This window comes from Rattus norvegicus, chromosome 10 (assembly GCF_036323735.1).
Source record: "Rattus norvegicus strain BN/NHsdMcwi chromosome 10, GRCr8, whole genome shotgun sequence".
NCBI classification, from domain to species: Eukaryota; Metazoa; Chordata; class Mammalia; order Rodentia; family Muridae; genus Rattus; species Rattus norvegicus.
Window position 1 is genome coordinate 46798180 of NC_086028.1, and position 17406 is coordinate 46815585.

General features: G+C 46.7%; 1 protein-coding gene and 1 long non-coding RNA gene across 5 annotated transcripts in view; one reads left to right on the top strand and one right to left on the bottom strand.

The window, feature by feature from the left end:
- Positions 1-243: 243 nt before the first annotated feature.
- Positions 244-17406, top strand: part of Grap (GRB2-related adaptor protein) — a 53102-nt gene continuing 35939 nt past the window's right edge. Inside the window, exons 1-2 of one of the 2 annotated variants that reach the window (XM_063269509.1) lie at positions 244-388; positions 2990-3114. The gene's annotated coding sequence lies outside the window, so the exon portion shown is untranslated. The remainder of the gene's footprint in view (positions 389-2989; positions 3115-17406) is intronic. The other variant, XM_039086467.2, reaches the window with a different exon arrangement.
- Positions 7156-11884, bottom strand: LOC134480802 (uncharacterized). 3 transcript variants are annotated; one of them, XR_010055650.1, is made up of 3 exons: positions 11169-11875; positions 10879-11053; positions 7156-7360 (listed from the first exon to the last, which is right to left on the bottom strand). It is a non-coding gene; the product is annotated as an uncharacterized LOC134480802 (long non-coding RNA). The 3 variants fall into 3 exon arrangements; XR_010055648.1 differs by having other exon boundaries at positions 10879-11884; XR_010055649.1 differs by lacking the exon at positions 7156-7360 and adding an exon at positions 9452-9808 and having other exon boundaries at positions 10879-11884.

A 17406-nucleotide genomic window follows, 5' to 3' on the forward strand; every position in this document is an offset into this window, starting at 1 on the left:
AGGCTGTCTGGGAGCTCAGAAAAAGCTGCCTCTAGTTTCCCAGCTCTGATATTAAAGCCACAGACCACCATGCACAACTACATCTGCTTACTTTTCAATGCTAGAATGGGGGGGGGGGAGAAGGAGAGGAGGGGGGAGGAGGAGGAGGGGGAGGAGAAGGAGAGGAGGGGGAGGAGGACAGGAGAGGGGTGGAGGAGGGGAGAGGAGGAGGAGAGGAGGAGGAGGAAGAGGAGGAAGAGGAGGAAGAGGAGGAGGAGGAGGAGGAGGAGAAGGAGAAGAAGAAGAAGAAGAAGAAGAAGAAGAAGAAGAAGAAGAAGAAGAAGAAGAAGAAGAAGAAGAAGAAGAAGAAGAAGAAGAAGAAGAAGAAGGTGGTATTGTAAAACTAAGGGTATGTAGGGTATATGGTCTGAGTTTTTGTTTCATTTTTTATGTATCTCTTGTTTTGTTCTGAACACAATCTCTCTCACTTTGGGGCCATTGGTTTCTTCATGAGCATCTAAATTAGAACCGATATGCTGAAAAACTGCCGTCTTTGGTTGGAGTGCAGTTCAGTGACAGAGGGTTGACCCCCAAATGAAATCAAACCTGCTGTCCGATTGTTTGCCCATCTCCTTTCTTCGACTCTGAGGCCGGGCTCCTCAGCCTTTGGCTTTGTTCTTGTTGGCAGTACTTATTTGTATTGTTACCTCAGTGAACCTGACCCTTCGGAGCTCTTTTTTAAAAATAGATACATACGCACTTTATTTTAAATCAGATAATGGAAGAACAATTTACGAGTTCCGGGGGTGGTAAATTCTCGAGCGCAGAAAAAGCAAGACAGAGGCGCCCCCAGCTGGCCGCTCCTGGCCAACTGCCTTCGCGACCGCGCCCTACGGTGCTGGGGGCTGAGATGGGGGAGGACTGGGGAGAGGTGGGGGCGTCTAGAGAGCTGTGAGGCTGAGATGCTGCGGGGACAGTGGCTAGGGGATTGGGGAACCGGGAACTGGGGAACTAGGGAGCAGAGGGACTAGGAGTGTTGGCCAACTGTAGGGCTGGGGAACTGGGGGGCTGGGGAGGCTGGGGCGGCAAACGCTGGGACCTGGGTCTGAGTGGGTGCTGGTTCCGCAGAGCTTGGGGGCTAGGTCTGAGAGGAAAACTGGGGAACTTGGAGACTGGGTCTCCGGGAGTTTGGGGTTTTGTGGACTGGAGAGCTGGGGTCTGCACCCTTCCCCACCCTGCCTACAGCTAGCACACACTACTGCACAAACTCTGCCTGGGTGGTCAGATGCCTGAGTTGGGCTGGGTTTTGGTTTGAGCATCCAGAACCGCGGCGGGAGGGAGGCCTGGAGTTGCCTAAGGTACCTGCCGCAAGAGGGCAGAAGGGCGGTGGTGCTGTGTGCACGTCGCTAGGAAAGTGCTCGTCCTCGCGCACGCTGCTTTCCTCTGCGCTCCTGCAGAGTCAGACAGTCCGCTGTGATAGAGTGAGGCGCACCCTGGCCGCCTAGTTCTTGAGCCTGTGAAAGGATCGGGCTCTCTACTTAGTGAAAGGAACTTAAGGAAGTTTTATTTAGCTGGTGCCTAATGAGGGTGGTATGATGCCTCATGAGGTGGTAGGATAGTAAGGAATAAACTGATTAGAAGAAGGGTTAGAAAGACAAGAAAATCAAAGGGCAAAGAGAAAGCGGTGTGTTGGAAGTTGTCTAACGTTTGTACAGTCTTGAGTTCCATTCCATAGACAGAATTAGAAAGAGCTTTTCTTTCTTTCTTTTAAGATTTATTTATTATATAAAAGTACACTGTAGCTGTTTTCAGACACACCAGAAGAGGGCATCAGATTCCATTACAGGTGGTTGTGAGCCACATTTGGTTGCTGGGATTTGAACTCAGGTCCTCTGGAAGAGCAGTCAATGCTCTTAACCGCTGAGCCATCTCTCTTTTCTTTTTTAAGTGCACTTAGATAAAAAAAATCTAGGCTAGAAAGATGACTTAGTGAGAGAATGGATTCTGGAATTGTCTTCTGACCTGCGTAAGTGCATTGTGGCAGAGAGGGTGCCCCTGCCCCCTCTCTCGCGCGCGCATGCACAGACAGACAGACAGACAGACAGACAGACAATAGATAGAATGGGAAAGCCAGGCATGGTGGTACATGTCTTCCATCCCAACATTCAGGGAACTGAGACAGTCAGAACTCGCCAGCCTGGCCTACATACAAAGAGTGACCCTGTCTCAAACAAACAAGCAAGCAAGCAAGCAAACAAACAAACAGAAATAATATGGAGAAAAAAAACCATCAGTCCTCACCCTCAACAAGAGGTTCTAGCTTCTGCACTTGCAGACTTTCTCAAAGCACATGCACACATGCACATATGCACAAATATTTGCTCTAAAAATTTAAGGGTGTAAGAATTGTCACATAACTTTATTAAAATTGTTTAATAAATGGTGTGTGTGTGTGTGTGTGTGTGTGTATGTGGAGGACAGAGGTCAAAGAGTGTTTTCCTTGGACACTCTCCACCTTATTGTTTTTTTCAAGATTTATTTTTAATTATGTGTGTTTTAGTTTGATTTCTGTCACTATGATGAAACACCAAGGCCAAAAGCAACTTGAGGAGGAAAGGGTTTATTTGACTCACACTTGAATGCATCATTAATTCAGAGCAGGCGTTTAAGGTGGAAACCAGGAGACAGGAGCTGAGGCAGAGACCAAGAAGGAGAGCTGCTTACTGGATTGTTCTCCATGGCTTTCTTTTGCCCCCTGTGACTACTAGCCTGGGGCTAGCACTGCTCATAGTGGCCTGGGCCCTCCCACATCAATCATTAATTAAGAATATGCCCCCACAGACATTCCTACAGGCCAGTCTGATAGACATATTTTCTCAGTTGGGGTTCCCTCTTCACAGATGACTCTAGCTTGTCACAGAAAAACTCAGCAGCACAATGTATGTGAGTGTGTGTCTGTATGTGGGTATGCAACTGATCTTTTAAAATAAGTTTGTTTGTTTTAAAACAGGGGCTGGAGATATGGCTAAGTGATTGAGAGGTCCTAAGTTCTTGCACCCACATCGTGGCTTATAACCACCTGTAACTCCAGTTTCAAGGGGACCAGTACCCTCTTCTGGCTTTTTTAAGCACCAGGTATGTTTGTGGCACACATATATACTTTCAAGCAAACACTTATATGCATAAAACAATCTAAGATCTAAAAAAAAGTAATAATAAGAACAATGACAAAATCTAAGACCTGGAAAGACAGTTGACTTGGTAAAGTGGTTGCTTCAGAAGTGTGAGGACATTGTGTGTGGACCCCAAGCAAAAGCCCAGGGTGCTGGAGGGATGGCTGAGCATTTGCTGTTCTTACAGAGGACCCAAGTTCAGCTCCCAGCATCCACACGGCAACTCCCAAGTGTTCATAACTCCATCCCTAGGGGATCCAATGCCTCTTCTGACCTGCATGGGCTCCTACATGCACATGGTGGACATACAGACACATAAAACAAAATAAATAAATGTATTTTTAAAAAAAATGTCCAGAGTGGTGGTTTGTGTCTGTAACCTCAGAGCTGGAAGGGGCAAAGAGCCCAAGTACTTGCTGGACGGCTGGTCTAGTGGAAACAGAAAGCCCCAGATTCAACAGGCAATCTTGTCTCACAAAATAAGGCAGAGAGTTACAGAGGAAGACACTGGGCTTTCACTTCTGGCTTCTGGGGGTGCGTGTTCTTCTATACATACATGTACACACACATATCACACACATACATACACACGTACGAGGAGTCTCTATGACCTTCGTGTGCAGCAAAGTGACAAGCTACAGGAGGTAAGAAGGCAGTCTGGCACCACATAACTCAGTAGCCAGTGTTGGCTCAAACTTCAGGAGTCTGACGCCGATTGTGTTGTTTTTTTTTTTTCTTTTTTCTTTTTTTTTGGAGCTGGGGACTGAACCCAGGGCCTTGTGCTTGCTAGGCAAGCGCTCTACCACTGAGCTAGATCCCCAACCCCGATTGTGTTGCTTTTAAAACAGAATCTCAAACATTCGACTTACAAATGGAAAACTCAGGAGCCAAATGCTGTGGTGAAAGCCTGCTAGCTCAGAGAGGCAGAGAAAGCATTGAGCTGACCTTCCTACTCCACTGCCGTCCCAGAAGGAAAAAACTCCTTCTCCTTCTCCACACTGTCTCAAATATTCTTCAACTCAGAGGCCCTCCTTTATACATAAGTTTATGTATAAACAAGAATAGAAAACTGTCCTTTTGAGGAACTCTTTCCTGGGTTTGCTTATGTTCACTCCCTGTCAACTGGTTGCTGCTTCTGCCTCTCGACCTATCCTTGTATTTAGTTAGCTCTTGTCTACAGAAAGGTCTTGGGTTAAAAGTGTGTGCTAGGGCTGAGCCGCACCACAACAAGAAACAGGTTTTTTCCAGCTCACAGTCTCCAGGTTCACAATGTGATTAAATATTCTGAAACAGAATAGTTTATTTTAGGCACATTTCAGCAGAGCACAATCTTGTGAAAACTATTCTTTTGATGATTAATTCAATTAGACCTGTCCAACAAAGTATCCCTAAGTTTCTCTGGGAAACAGGGTAAGCTAAATGTAGAGGGAACTACATTGAAACTCTTTGTAAAGTGTGTGTGGTACCTTTCATAAGTACAGGTTCTTTATATTGACTGAGAAAAGCAAGCTTATGAGGTGGGGGAGAGGGGTAAGTGGAGGATCTGGTACTGGAAAGTCTCCAGCTACATAGATCGAGTGCTCAAAAGTTATCAGGCTAAAAAGCATGTCCTCTCCAGCCTTCTGGGTGGAAAATGGGTTTTGTATCTCTTCCTTTGAAGGAGCAACCCTGTGTACTTAACACTCCAGGTTCCCCTAGTGTATGTCTATAAGCACAAAGACCTTTGTGCCCCTCTCCCCACAAAATCTAAAACTCTTAGAAAACAACAGAAAAAAAAACTCACAGAAATTTCCAAACCAGATTTTTTTTTCTTATTATATGGTAACAATTGATACTAGGGAAAGAGAGGCCTTGTGAGCCCTGCCTCCCAGGAGAGGCTGTCATTTGGCCTGATTTCCTGTTGGTCTCACAGCTGTTCTGCTTCAGTGTGGTGTTGTGATCCTGTCAAGCCTGGAGGAAAGAGCTCTAGTAAATGTTTATATGTGCTGTGAGTGACTGTCCTCTGAGCCAAGCAGCCACCATCCTGAGGTGCTCAGCTGTGTCCCTTTGGGAAAGGATTGTCTCAGCTGGGTTTGGTGACTACTACATCCTCTCTTGACGGGATGGAAGTGTCACAAACCCCTCACCTGAGTATCCAGCAACTCCCTAACACCTCTTGTATGTAACTCAATTGCACATCGCCTCAGGGAGGGGTTAGTGTATACAGGCTGTGGAAACTCTAGGAGAAGTGGGTCTCGTCTATGTAGATAAAGGGAGATCTCATCCCTGCTGAGTAAGGCTTCTCATGTGTGGCCTTTGCGGGGTGCAGCTCCCACACCCTTGTAAATAACCCTTCACCTATGCTCTGTAAGGGACCCCAATAATCTCATTGGTTCTCGAGAGTGAACTCTGATGGAATCAGTCGTCCCTCAGATTGTCTTAGGAGAAGGGGTTTATGTCTTCCACTGGAAAAGAATTTAGCAATAATCTGTAATTGTTAAATAAAGTTATGGTTTATAGTAGACTTCTTCCCTGCAGTACAGTCTGTGGGTGCAGAGGGACAGGTCTCCACCACTGCAATAGCCCACAGAGCAATTCTATTGCCTTAGAAGTCAATGCCTGCTCCTCCCTCCCTCTAGCTTCTGGTGATCACTGATCTTTTTAAAAAAATAGGCATATTCCTATTTTTATTTGAAACACAGAAATTGTGTATACTTCTGAGGAGTTGTGTGACATTTAATGCGTGTTCACATGTGAGTATGGATCAGACGATCGCTGATCTTGTTACCATCCGTGGATGCTCATCTTTTCCAGAATATTCTGTTGTTGGAATCATGTGTTAACAGCCTTTCAGGACCGTTTCTTTCATGTGTTGATACATGTATCGGTTTCCTTATGTCTGTCTCCTCCTGGTGGAGGACATGGCTGGCTCCCTTTCTCTTTCGCACTGAATAATTCCTATTGTTTGGCTGTACCAGATTTTTACTTGTGCTGTTCCCAAGGGACATCTTGGTCGTTTCCCCGTTTGGCAAATGTGGACATAGCTTCTGTAAACATCCATGTTGCAGGTTCTCATGTGGGCAAACATTTTCAGTGTGGACATACATTTTCAGCTCATTTGGGCGGATACCAAGGGCTGGGCTTGCTGGGCCATATGGTAAGGGTGTGTTGAGTTCTGTGAGGATCTGCCTGACTTAGTGTGGACTGCCATAGCAAACCCACTGGGCAGGTTAAACAACAGACACTGTTTTCTCACAGTTCTAGGTTCTAGCTTTCTAAAGCCAAGGGACTAGCAAAGCAGGTTTCATGCTAATTCTTTTCTTTCAGCTTAGAGATGACTGCCTGATCCACTCATCCTCCCATGGAAGAGAGAAAGGAAGGGAGGCACAGGGAAAGGGGTGGGAAGGGGAGGGAGGAGAGATGGTCTGATTGATCCTGTGACTTTGTTTTACCTTAACTGACCCCTTAAAGTCTCTCCAAAAGAGGGAGAGGGAAGAGCTTCAGCATGCTAATCTGAAGGACACAGAAACGTTCTGTCTAGCTGTGTGAAACTGTCCTCCAAAGTGGTTGCACCATCTCGCAGTCACAGCTCCAACAAAGACTTCTGGGGTCCTGGGGTTCCGTGCTCCATGTCCTCCTCAGCACTGGGGTCAGTGCTCTGTCTTGGGTTTCAGGTCTCCTCCATCTCCTCTTCTGTTTGTTTGTTTGCCTGAAATTCTAAGTTAATGCATTCTTATTTTCTTGTATCGTTTTTGCTAGGCTTAGCATTTTGCCCCAGGACCTCTGCAGTTGGGAGGGTTGGGAATAGAAGATAGCCCACAGGGGAGGGTGTGGAGTAGAAACTACGCAAAGCAGAGGTCACCCACTCAGGAATGCTTCTTTTTGCTGTTCTTGTTGTTTTGAGTTTCACATGGCTAGCATGGTACTTGTTATCTAGACCAGGCTAGCCCGGAACTCAGAGATCTACCTACCTCTACCTTCAGAAGGCTGGGATTGAAAGCAGATCCCAAGATAACCTGTTAATGTATTTTTTTAAAGATTTTTATTTATTTTACGTATGTGAATACACTGTAGAGTGAGTACGCTGTAGTTGTCTTCTTCACACACCAGAAGAGGGCATCAGATTCCATTATAGATGGTTGTGAGCCACCATGTGGTTGCTGGGAATTGAACTCAGGACCTCTGGAAGAGCAGTCGGAGGTCTTAACAACTGAGCCATCTCTCCAGCCCTGTTATTAATGTATTTTTTAAAGATATTTTGTTTTCAGTATGCATGTGTGTATATATACATATACACATACACATACATATACACATACACATCATATACATACACATATACATATACACACATACACACAGACATACATACACTACATATACATATACACATACACATATACACACACACATAGACATATACATACACTACATATACATATACATACACATACAAACACATATATGAATACACACACACACATATATGAATGCTGGTACCCACAGAGGCCAGTAGAGGGCACCAAATCCCCTGGATGGTTATGAGCCTGCCAGTATAGCGGCTTCGAACCCAACTCAGATTCTTTGCAAGAACTGCTGAGCCATGTCTCTAGCCCACAGTGAACCTTTTTAAATGACTGCAGTCCAGAACGTTTGTTTTACCTAGCTTCACTCAGCTGCTAACAGCTATGGATAGGGTGGTGGGGCTCAAACATAGGGGCGCTCACTCCTTCGCTTAGTTTAACTTGGGCTGGTCTGCACAGCCAGATTTGAATAGTCTCGCAGACTGGTGTAAGACAACAGGATCGTACTTTCCTGGTAGGTCATCTATGACCTTGCTCTGTCAAGTTTAAGAACATCACAACAGTGGACAAGCACTGTCTTAGTCAGGGTTTCTACTGCTGCGATAGAACACCATGACTGGAAAACAAGTTGGAGAGAAAAGGGTTTATTTGGCTTCCTCGTCGTCACTGTTCGTTACTGAAGGAAGTCAGGACAGGAACTCAAACATGGCAGGGACCCGGAGGCTGGAGCTGATGCAGAGGCCATGTAGAAGGGCTGCTTACTGACTTGCTCCTCGTGGCTTGCTCAGCCTGCTTTCTTACAGGACTCTCTCAGCCCAGAGATGCCATCAAAAGTGGCATTTTCTCTCTTTCTGTTTTAGAATTATTACTTATTTTATGTATATTGGTACACTATAGCTGTTTTTAGACACACCAGAAGAGGGCTTCGGATCCCATTACAGATGATTGTGAAACAGTATGTGGCTGCTGGGAATTGAACTCAGGACCTCTGGAACAAAGCAGTCAGTGTTCTTAACCACTTATCCATCTCTCTAGCTCCATGAAGACATTTTCTTCCTTTTTTTAAAAAAAAGTATTTATTTATTTATTTATTTATTTATTTACTTAATTATTATATATAAGTACACTGTAGCTGTCTTCTGACACAGCAGAAGAGGGCATCAGATCCCATTACAGATGGTTGCCAGCCACCATGTGGTTGCTGGGATTTGAACGCAGGACCTCTGGAAGAGCAATCAGTGCTCTCAGCCACTGAGCCACCTCTCCAACCTGACATTTTCTTAATTAAGGTTCCCTTGCTGGAGAGATGGCTTAGTGGTTAAGAGCACTGACTGCTCTTCCAGAGGTCCTGACCATCTATAATGAGATCTGATGCCTTCTGCTGGTGTCTCTGAAGGCAGCTACAGTGTACTTATATATAATAAATAAATAAATCTTTTTAAAAGAAATTAAGGTTCCCTCCTCTCAAGCGACTTTAGCTCATGTGAAGTTGACCTAAAACTAGCATGTACATCCATATGGCAGTGCCCAGCTCTGTTCCAGGTATCACTGAAGTCATGCTCCTGGCCTGGCCCATGTGAAGGGCTATATTTTTTGTATTATTTGAAGCTGCCCCTTGTGCCAGATGAACCCCCAAAAGCACCAGGCTTCCAGTGTGGAGCCCGGGATTAATGTGACTACCCCTGGCTTCTGCTGTACACCTCTATGTGGGCATCAGATTTCAGGATCAAGAGGTGTCTGTGGCATTGGAAAGGAAGCCACCCCAGCTGCCCTGACGCTACTGCAAAATTTAAATTAATACTTTCCCCTTTTTTGGACAGGGTCTGGTTATGTAGCCCAGGATGGTCTCAAACTCATGATTCCCCTGCCTCAGCCTTCCAGGTTCTATGACTCTAAGCACCCACCACCACAACTGGCTATTCGGCTGTCTTTAGCTTATGGGGTCCAGTGTGACACTAGTACTCACATTCTGGGCCACAAACAGTAATTCAGCCTACTGAGTTACCATTTCGCAAATAAAGGAATTAAAATGAATTTATTTCATGGAAATTAAGAAAATGAAAATAAAACAGAATAAATCCTAGGCTTTAGATTCCGTTTCACTGTGCCGCCATAAGATGTGGTCTGAGTGAGGACATTCTCCAGAGGCTCCTGTATCTAAGCACACGCTCCCCAGGCAGCGGAACTTTTGAGGGATGTGGCCCTGTTGGAGGAAGCGTGTCGCCAGAGGCACACCTTGCGAGTTTGAAGATCCCCACCATTTCTCGTTGCTCTAACTGCTTCATGCTTGTGGGTCAAGCTGTGAGCTCTCAGGATCCTTGCTCCAGTCCCCGTGCCTGCCTGCCACTGCGATGGTGATGGACACGTCTCTCTCTGGAACCAGAAGCCCCAACAAACCCTTCCTTTTATAAGATGCTTGGTCACAGTGCTTTATTACAACAATTGGAACATGGCCAACACAGGCAGCAGAGATGGCTCAGCGGTTAAGAGCACTGGCTGCCCTTCTAAAGGGACCTGAGTTCAATTCCCAGTACCCACATGGCAGCCCTCGTTTGTGACTCCAGTTCCAGAGGGTCTGGCATCCATGTACAGACATGCAGAACACCAGTACACACGACAGTAAATAAGTGTTTTAAAAAAGAAGAAAGAAAAGTAACTGATTCAATTCTTTAAGTGAAAAACATGTTTTGGATTTCTATTGTTTTAACCACAGGTAGCCTGCTAAGGACTTGTGTTTCCTGGGCCTCCCTCTTCTCCTCTGCTGGTTAGCCAATCATGTCAGATTATGAACTCCAGTTCCTGTCGATTCCATGAGTTACAGTCACCGCCTACCTCAGGAGTAAAAGAGCCATGTTGCCCCCCATTGCTGCTAAGCTGACTTAGGCCCTGACACACTCATTTTGCAAAAAGCACATTACCTTGCCAAGATATTTTTGCTGTTTTCATGTGTTCCTTTGTTTGGCATGGAGATTACTTCTAATACTTGGGAGCTGTGTGTTACAGCACAAGCTTGCACGTCTGGCCACGGAGAGGAAGAGCCAAGAGAATCAGTGGGCTCTGGGCCAGCTTGAACTGTATGAGACCCTGTTTCAAATAAACAGGCAAACGAAGCAGGCAGAATTGGGTGACTTTACAGAATCCCTGTCCGGCTGAGACACACTGAGGGGAAACTCAGCAACTCCTTGAAGTGTTTTGTTTTTTTGAAAACTGTTTCAAATTTAGATAATTATCATGACCACAAAGAATAACAAAACAACAACAACAAAACAAAAACAAAAACCAGGACTGGCTTTTTACACGGTCTTTACAAATTTAGAGGTCTTTCACTTTGGTAATACTACATAACGGCCCCACTGTGTTCTGTGTTGAGTTTTGGAGTGATTTTCCGTGAGTTCAGTACTCGCCCCCAGTCCTGTTAACACGTTTCTGACTTTATGGCTTACCTGCTTTTTCAAGGAGGTCTGGGGATAGACTTCATCCTGATGATGGCCCTCACAGGACAGCAGGGAAGTAGAAATAGTCGACTGTAGCAAAGGAGCGGCCATCAGCTTGGCCACCACTAGAGGGCGCGCTTGCATGAGACATAAGCTTCAATCGCCTGGGCACCCGCACGGACAGCTGTAATTCAAGAATAATAGCTGTAATACGTAAGGAAAGGCTCCGTGACACCTGCCATCACCGACTATGCTAAGAGAGAAGCTGGCTGTAAGATAAAAGGGAGGCTCTGTGGTACCCTCCGTTAGGAACCACGGTGAAGTGGACATTTCTGGTTTCTTTGGAGACTCAGTTGTGTCACGTGATGTTTTTCCCGGAAACTGTCTTAGGAGAGGATGTTTTGCCGACAGCAGACACATGGTGCTTTTCTGGAAGCGGCCTGGGAAAAGGGCATGGGATGCTTTGCTAGAGGGGATGCTTGAGAGAACACGTAATGTTTGGACAGGGTATAAGGATAACCCGACAGACAGTGGACGAGGCTGCAGCTCACCCTGCCACTCTTCGCTGGTCTTCAATAACAACACTGCGGTGTTGGTTCACCTTGCCTGCCTTCTTTGCTGATCATCACTAATCACAACTTCGTAGAGAGAACCTGCCAAAGAACTTCTTGTGATATTGCAGGGGCTTCTGACCTCTTCCAGGGACTCAGGCCGATTGGCAGAGCCCCGAGTTTTCTTCTGGATGAACTGCCATTCACTGTGACAGGTGTTTGAGAGTGGATTGAGCTGCTGCTGCTGATTCCTGTGAACTCAACTGCTGATATCCCGACAAAGAGATTGTAATCTCCCCCAAAGAACTATTTCTAAATAGGCCCACATTCCCCTTTGCCCTATAAACCTCTCCTTTCTACTAACTCTAGTGGGAGGTGGGCTAGAAGGGAGGTTAAAGCTTTTAAGAATCCTTATTAAAGTGGATTTTGAAAAATATCAGTTTATACCGTGATAAAAGATTAACTATAAGATGTTAGGGAAGCCTGTGTGATACACACTGATTACCAACTATGATAAAAGAGCAAAGAGCTGTAAGATATAAGGGGGCACACTATGGTACCCTCCCATGGTAAACTATGATAATATGGTAACTGAGAAGACCTGGGCAGGTGGTGTGCTCCTTTAATCCCAGCGCGGGCAGGCAGAGGCAGGTGGACCTCTGTGAGTTCAAGGCCAGCCTGACCTACACAGTGAATTCTAAGATAGCCAGGGCAACACAGAGAGAAAGAAAAAAAGCTGGGTGAGGGGTGCTTCCTGGAGGCCAAGGTAGAGGCAGGTGGATTTCTACAAGTTTGTGGCCAGTCAGGGATATTAGGGGTCTACATAGTGAGAGTCTGTCTAAGAAAGGGGGTAGGCTGGGCACAGTGGCACACATCTTTAACCTGAGAACTTAGAAGGCAGAGGCAGGTAGATCTCTGTGAGTTTGAGGTTAGCCTGGTCCATAAAAAGAAGAGCTTCAGGATAACCAGGGCTATGTAGAGAGACTGTGTCTCAAATCATCATCAACAACAAAATAATAATAATAATAATAATAATAATAATAATAATAATAATAATAATACAAAAATGTAAGCAAACTCTGTGGTAATTTCCCCCTCTTCCTGCCTCCTAGGCCCTGTGACCTTGTTCTATGTGAACAAACACATGTTCACACCAAACAACAACAGACGACCACACGTACAAACAACTCACCCAAGTGCAGCTTGGTGAATTATTGAATTTAATTGGGGCTGCTTCCAGTGGCGTGGGCAAGGAGTAACTCACAGAAGTGTAGGTGGCTTATGGGCAGCTACACCATTGAAGAAAAATCTCTCAACAACTGTTAACCACTTTTATAATCCTTGGGGAGGGTTGGAGTGGGACGTTACGAGCCCCTCCCACATCCATGATAGGAAATTAATGTGCCCAGTCTTGTGCAGGTCTGTGGGTAGTCACTACTGTTGACAGTCGCTGGGGATAAACACTGACTTCCGGTGATAAATGTTTGATGCCCGAGGGCTTAGATGGCTCCACCTTACAGCTCCACTGCCTGCAACGTGCTTTTTTCTTTTTGGCCTTTTCCGCTCCGCATATGAAGCTCTCTTCGGCAGGTATCTCACGACTCTGACGTCTTCAGTAACCCAGGGGGCTTCAGTGCAATTCAAACTTTACTTCTACGGCTTCTTGAAACGATCTCTCAGGGCCTCCATGCGCGTACTCCGTTGACACACGCTTGGCCTCTGAGGCTCCTCTGAAATTGTGGCAGCGGAAGATGCCTCAGCCAGTTTACTCCGGTATCCTTCGTGAAGCTAACACCGGAAGCGCATTGCCAAGTTCAGATGCGGGCTTAGTATAGAGCCCGCTTTCGGATCTTGCTCGTAGCAGCTTTCGTTTGTCGCTGCTTTTTAGAACCAGGAAATTCTTCCGTCTGAAACTCTCATGAGTTGGAAGCTTAGCTGGACGGAGTCCTCCCCAACAGCACCCTTCCTGTGTTTCTGTTGAAGACAGGTCATTTCTTAATCTTTTCATCTGTTCAGTGTATGCCATGATTCCAACATTCCATTTCCTGGTGCTCTTTTTACCCTTCAAACTGTACATTTTGTATTTCTTTCTGCCCCATTTGCCCTTTTTTTCCGTAAGAGTGCTCAAACTCCTCTCTGACTGATTCAACCTGGCTTCTCTCTCAGCCTCTGAATTGCTCTGCTTGGCCTCAGACTAACTCTGGAAATCTGTTCTAATCTTCTGGGTCCTTCTCTTTCTCTGGCTCGTTCTGTCTTCACCTGTGTCTAGCTTGTTCTCTCTTCAACCTGTCTCTGGACAACTCTCCTGATAAAACTTCCTCCTCTTTTCTTTCTCTCTGTGCCACTTTCCCTTTAGTAGCCTCTTCTTCCTCTCTCTCTTCTCCTAAGAGTTGGGCATATCCTATTCTGCCAAATTTTTCTCTGAGTCATCACTTTGTCTGACACTGAGACATCACTTTCAAACATGGGTGCTTCCTTCTACAAACTAACTTTACCTTCTTTGTTTGGAATGAAAGGTGTGTACTTAAGGGCATGTCTGTATTCCAGCCAGAGGGATTAAAGGTGTATACTAAGGGCTAAGCCATACCACACTAGAAACAGTTTTTTTTTTCAGTAAATAGCCTTTTCAGGGTTCACGGTGTGATCAGATATCCTGCAACACCCACCGCCACAGTGGGTATTATGCGATCTATTTGATGGCAGCAGGTTGGAGGGCATGGTGGGTATAAAGGAGGAAATTTGGAGAGAAAGAAACTCTGCCTGGCTCCAGCACTGGCCTCCCACTTAGCAGGTAAATTGGACACACAGAAATGGAGGCGTTGTTAGTCTGCTGGTTTTTACATCTAAGGGCCAAAAGGACAAGAAGACCCGGATTACACCAGCAATACAGAGCCATTTGTGGGACCCTGAAACCTGGAACCCATGGGAGGAGTCAGGTAGCAATGAGGGGGGTGGTGGAGAATGATCTAGAAGCAAAACAAGATACCCCATGAGTTCAACTTCAGATAGACAGAAGGAGAAGATCCAAGAACCAGCATGCAGACAGGGTCTTAGCACTGGTCTAGTGTGAGCGTCCATGGTAATCAGAGAACACTCAACACTGGGATTGCTGGAATTAGGGAAAGGCTTTAAACAATTGATGAAAGACTCTCTCACGGCCTGGCCTGTGAGGTTACGGGATGCAGGGACAGACAGGATCGGTATGAGAGCTGCAGAAGCAGAGGAACGGAAGGTCATAGCCTCACATCCCTCCTTGGGACCCATAAGAGGGAGCTGCATAGCCTGAGGCGTACAAGGAACCACTCCCTGATGGACTGTCTCTTACAGAGCCATTAGAGGTCGACAAGCAGCTAAGGTCCCCATAGGTATCAGGGGCTGGAGGGCAATGGCAGAGGGACAGGACTACAGAGGGAACGAGGTATGATGCCCTGTCACAGGGCCGAGAGGATGGCGCTCACCAGAGACTAAGGAAGACGTGATCAGCCAGGCCCTGGAGACAGGCGTGGAGTTTTAGGAGCTTTGTGGAGCCCTTTGGTGGAGCAGGAAAGGCTTTGGAGGGCTAAGTGGCCTAGAGCAGCATGGAAAGAGTGCAGGTAAAGCGTGAGAACCACCTAGAGACAGGAGAAATGAAAAGCAGAGAAAGAGGTTTGTTTGGATTATTCAAAGGCAGTGTGGCAAGATTTGTGTCAAGCCCAAATTCCTAAGGGGGGAAAAAGTGGCAGAAACCCAGAATCTGTGTTGATGAACTCCTGGAAGGTGTTCAAACCAGAAGAACACTTCACAGAAGGCATGCACAACAAACTAGCGTGGGTACAGAAGAGCAAGCCTGGCCCAGGAGCAGGCAATCACCCTCCAGCCAGAGAAGACTACCTTTCTCTCCTGTAAAAGGATATAGGAAATGGTTTGCCCAGCCAGGACCTCTCCTAGCAGCAAGGCGTGTGGGGTGGAGAGGGAACACCTGTATCGACAGCCAAGCCTGAGCCTCTCTGACCCAGGGAACCAGTCTGAGCAGCAGGTGTAGCAGGGGACAGCCAATCTCATTTGCCATTACCCCTGAGTCTGACTGAGCTCTCTGAGAGTCCCACCAAGTTCACAAGGGTGGAGAAAAAAAGGGAGGTCCACATGGGTGTGGAAGTGCAACCACTCAGAGAGCGTGCCTGAGGGTTGTGGAGGCTAAGCCAGTGCCTCCTGTCCATGCTATGGCACCCAACATGGCTCTGTGGAGGGCAGAGCTGATGCCAGTGGATAAAGTCTGCCTAGCTGTTAGACTTTGCTTATGTTTGATTTAGTGTCTCCTTAGTGAACGTCTGTGATCGCCTGACACGGCTTAAAGCAGGTGACAACCGACTTTCACGTGCTTCACCAGGGTTGTCTCCACAGTCTCACTACTCATTATGGGATGGTGGGTCGGGATCGGATCACTGGTCTGCCCATCCTGTGTAGAAAGGTTTTATTGCATAAAGACAGCACAAGGCTAACCTTGAGTGTTTTGCAGATTTGTAGACTCATTTAAGAGGCATGTGAGTGTACCTGAAGAAGCCAGCATGGGACATTAGTTCACAATGGGAGTAAAGACCAGGTGCTCCTGTGGAATTCTCGGGAGCTTTATGGTTGGGTAAGGCACAGTGATAGGGGTAAGTTTGCAAAGCTCCATGCCTGTAAATGCTAAAGAATACACACCCAGAAGTCGCAAGGTGGTCAATTGGGAATGCCGGTGTTAAGAACAGGTAACCTCTCTAGGAGTTGTTGGCCACAGAGGCCCTAGGAGCCCTAAAACACAAAGGCTATCGCCACAGTGGGCTCCATTCCAGATGTGAATGGTAACATCCTATTGCTGAAAAGGCTTTACATTTTGGCTGCTGACTTGGAGAGATAAAGCTAGGCCTGGGTCCAAAGTCTCCCCTCCCTGAAGTGCCAGAAGTTGCAGCTAAGAATGTTCGGGAGAATTAAGCCCCAAAGTCCTACTCAGCAGTGGATCCCACATGCTTCACGATGGAAACGTCAGACAAGATGGGTCGGCTAGTGCAACAGCAGACACGTGGTTATAGACAGACCCAACGTTCTGAATAGACTGGGAACTTGGACAACCGTGGGCTCCAGTGTTTTGTAGTAGGAGAAATACCAATGATTCCCCCAACCACCATGGTCTGGAGACAGGGGAGTGGATAGAAAGGCAAAGGGGAAATCTTGTCAGTCATCTATGTCCCCCCATCCATGGCTTAGGGACCCCTGTAGAAGATGGGGCTAGAAAGAACGTGGCAGCTGTGAGTGGCTGACCTCCAAGTCAAGAAACGATCATTTGGATGAGTTCGGCTATGACCTCTTGCAAAGGTCATTCCATCGGGTCTGGTTGACTGCTTACACTCTCTCATGGAGGGATGGGGGGGTCCCAAGACCCTCATCTGAGTATCCAGCAGTCACTTATCACCTGTTGTATATTATTCTGTCTCAATTTCAAGTGGCCTGGGGCTGGGAGGTGGGGACAAGGACCGATGGGAGCAGGGCTCTATCTATGTGACTATGGGGAAGCCTTCATCCTGGAAGGTAAAAGCTTTCCAGATGTGGCCTTGGGAGAGAGAAATTCTCACATCTGGTAGGTAAACCCTCACCTGTGTTCTATAAGGAAGCCCAATAATCCCATTGGTTCCCCAGAGTGAACCTTGGGGAACTCCTGTTTGCCTTGGACCTCGGGAGGAGGTGGAGGTGGCCCGCAGCCCCTGGGAAGGAACTGAAGTGACAGCCGCTGGCTTGGAGGTTCCCACTCATACTCAGCTGGGCCCATTGCTCTCAGGTCTCTGGTAAGGGGCTGCAAGGTAATGGCAGGTGCCCTCGGTGAAGCAAACTGCTCACCTCATGACCAGAGACAAACAGGCAAGAAGACACAAGAATCCTATTACTACCTTGACAACATGTTCCAAACATTCCCCCAGGCCCCACCCCTAAAGATGCCATCGCCTCTTAGTAATGCCTTAAGTGGGTTAAGGTT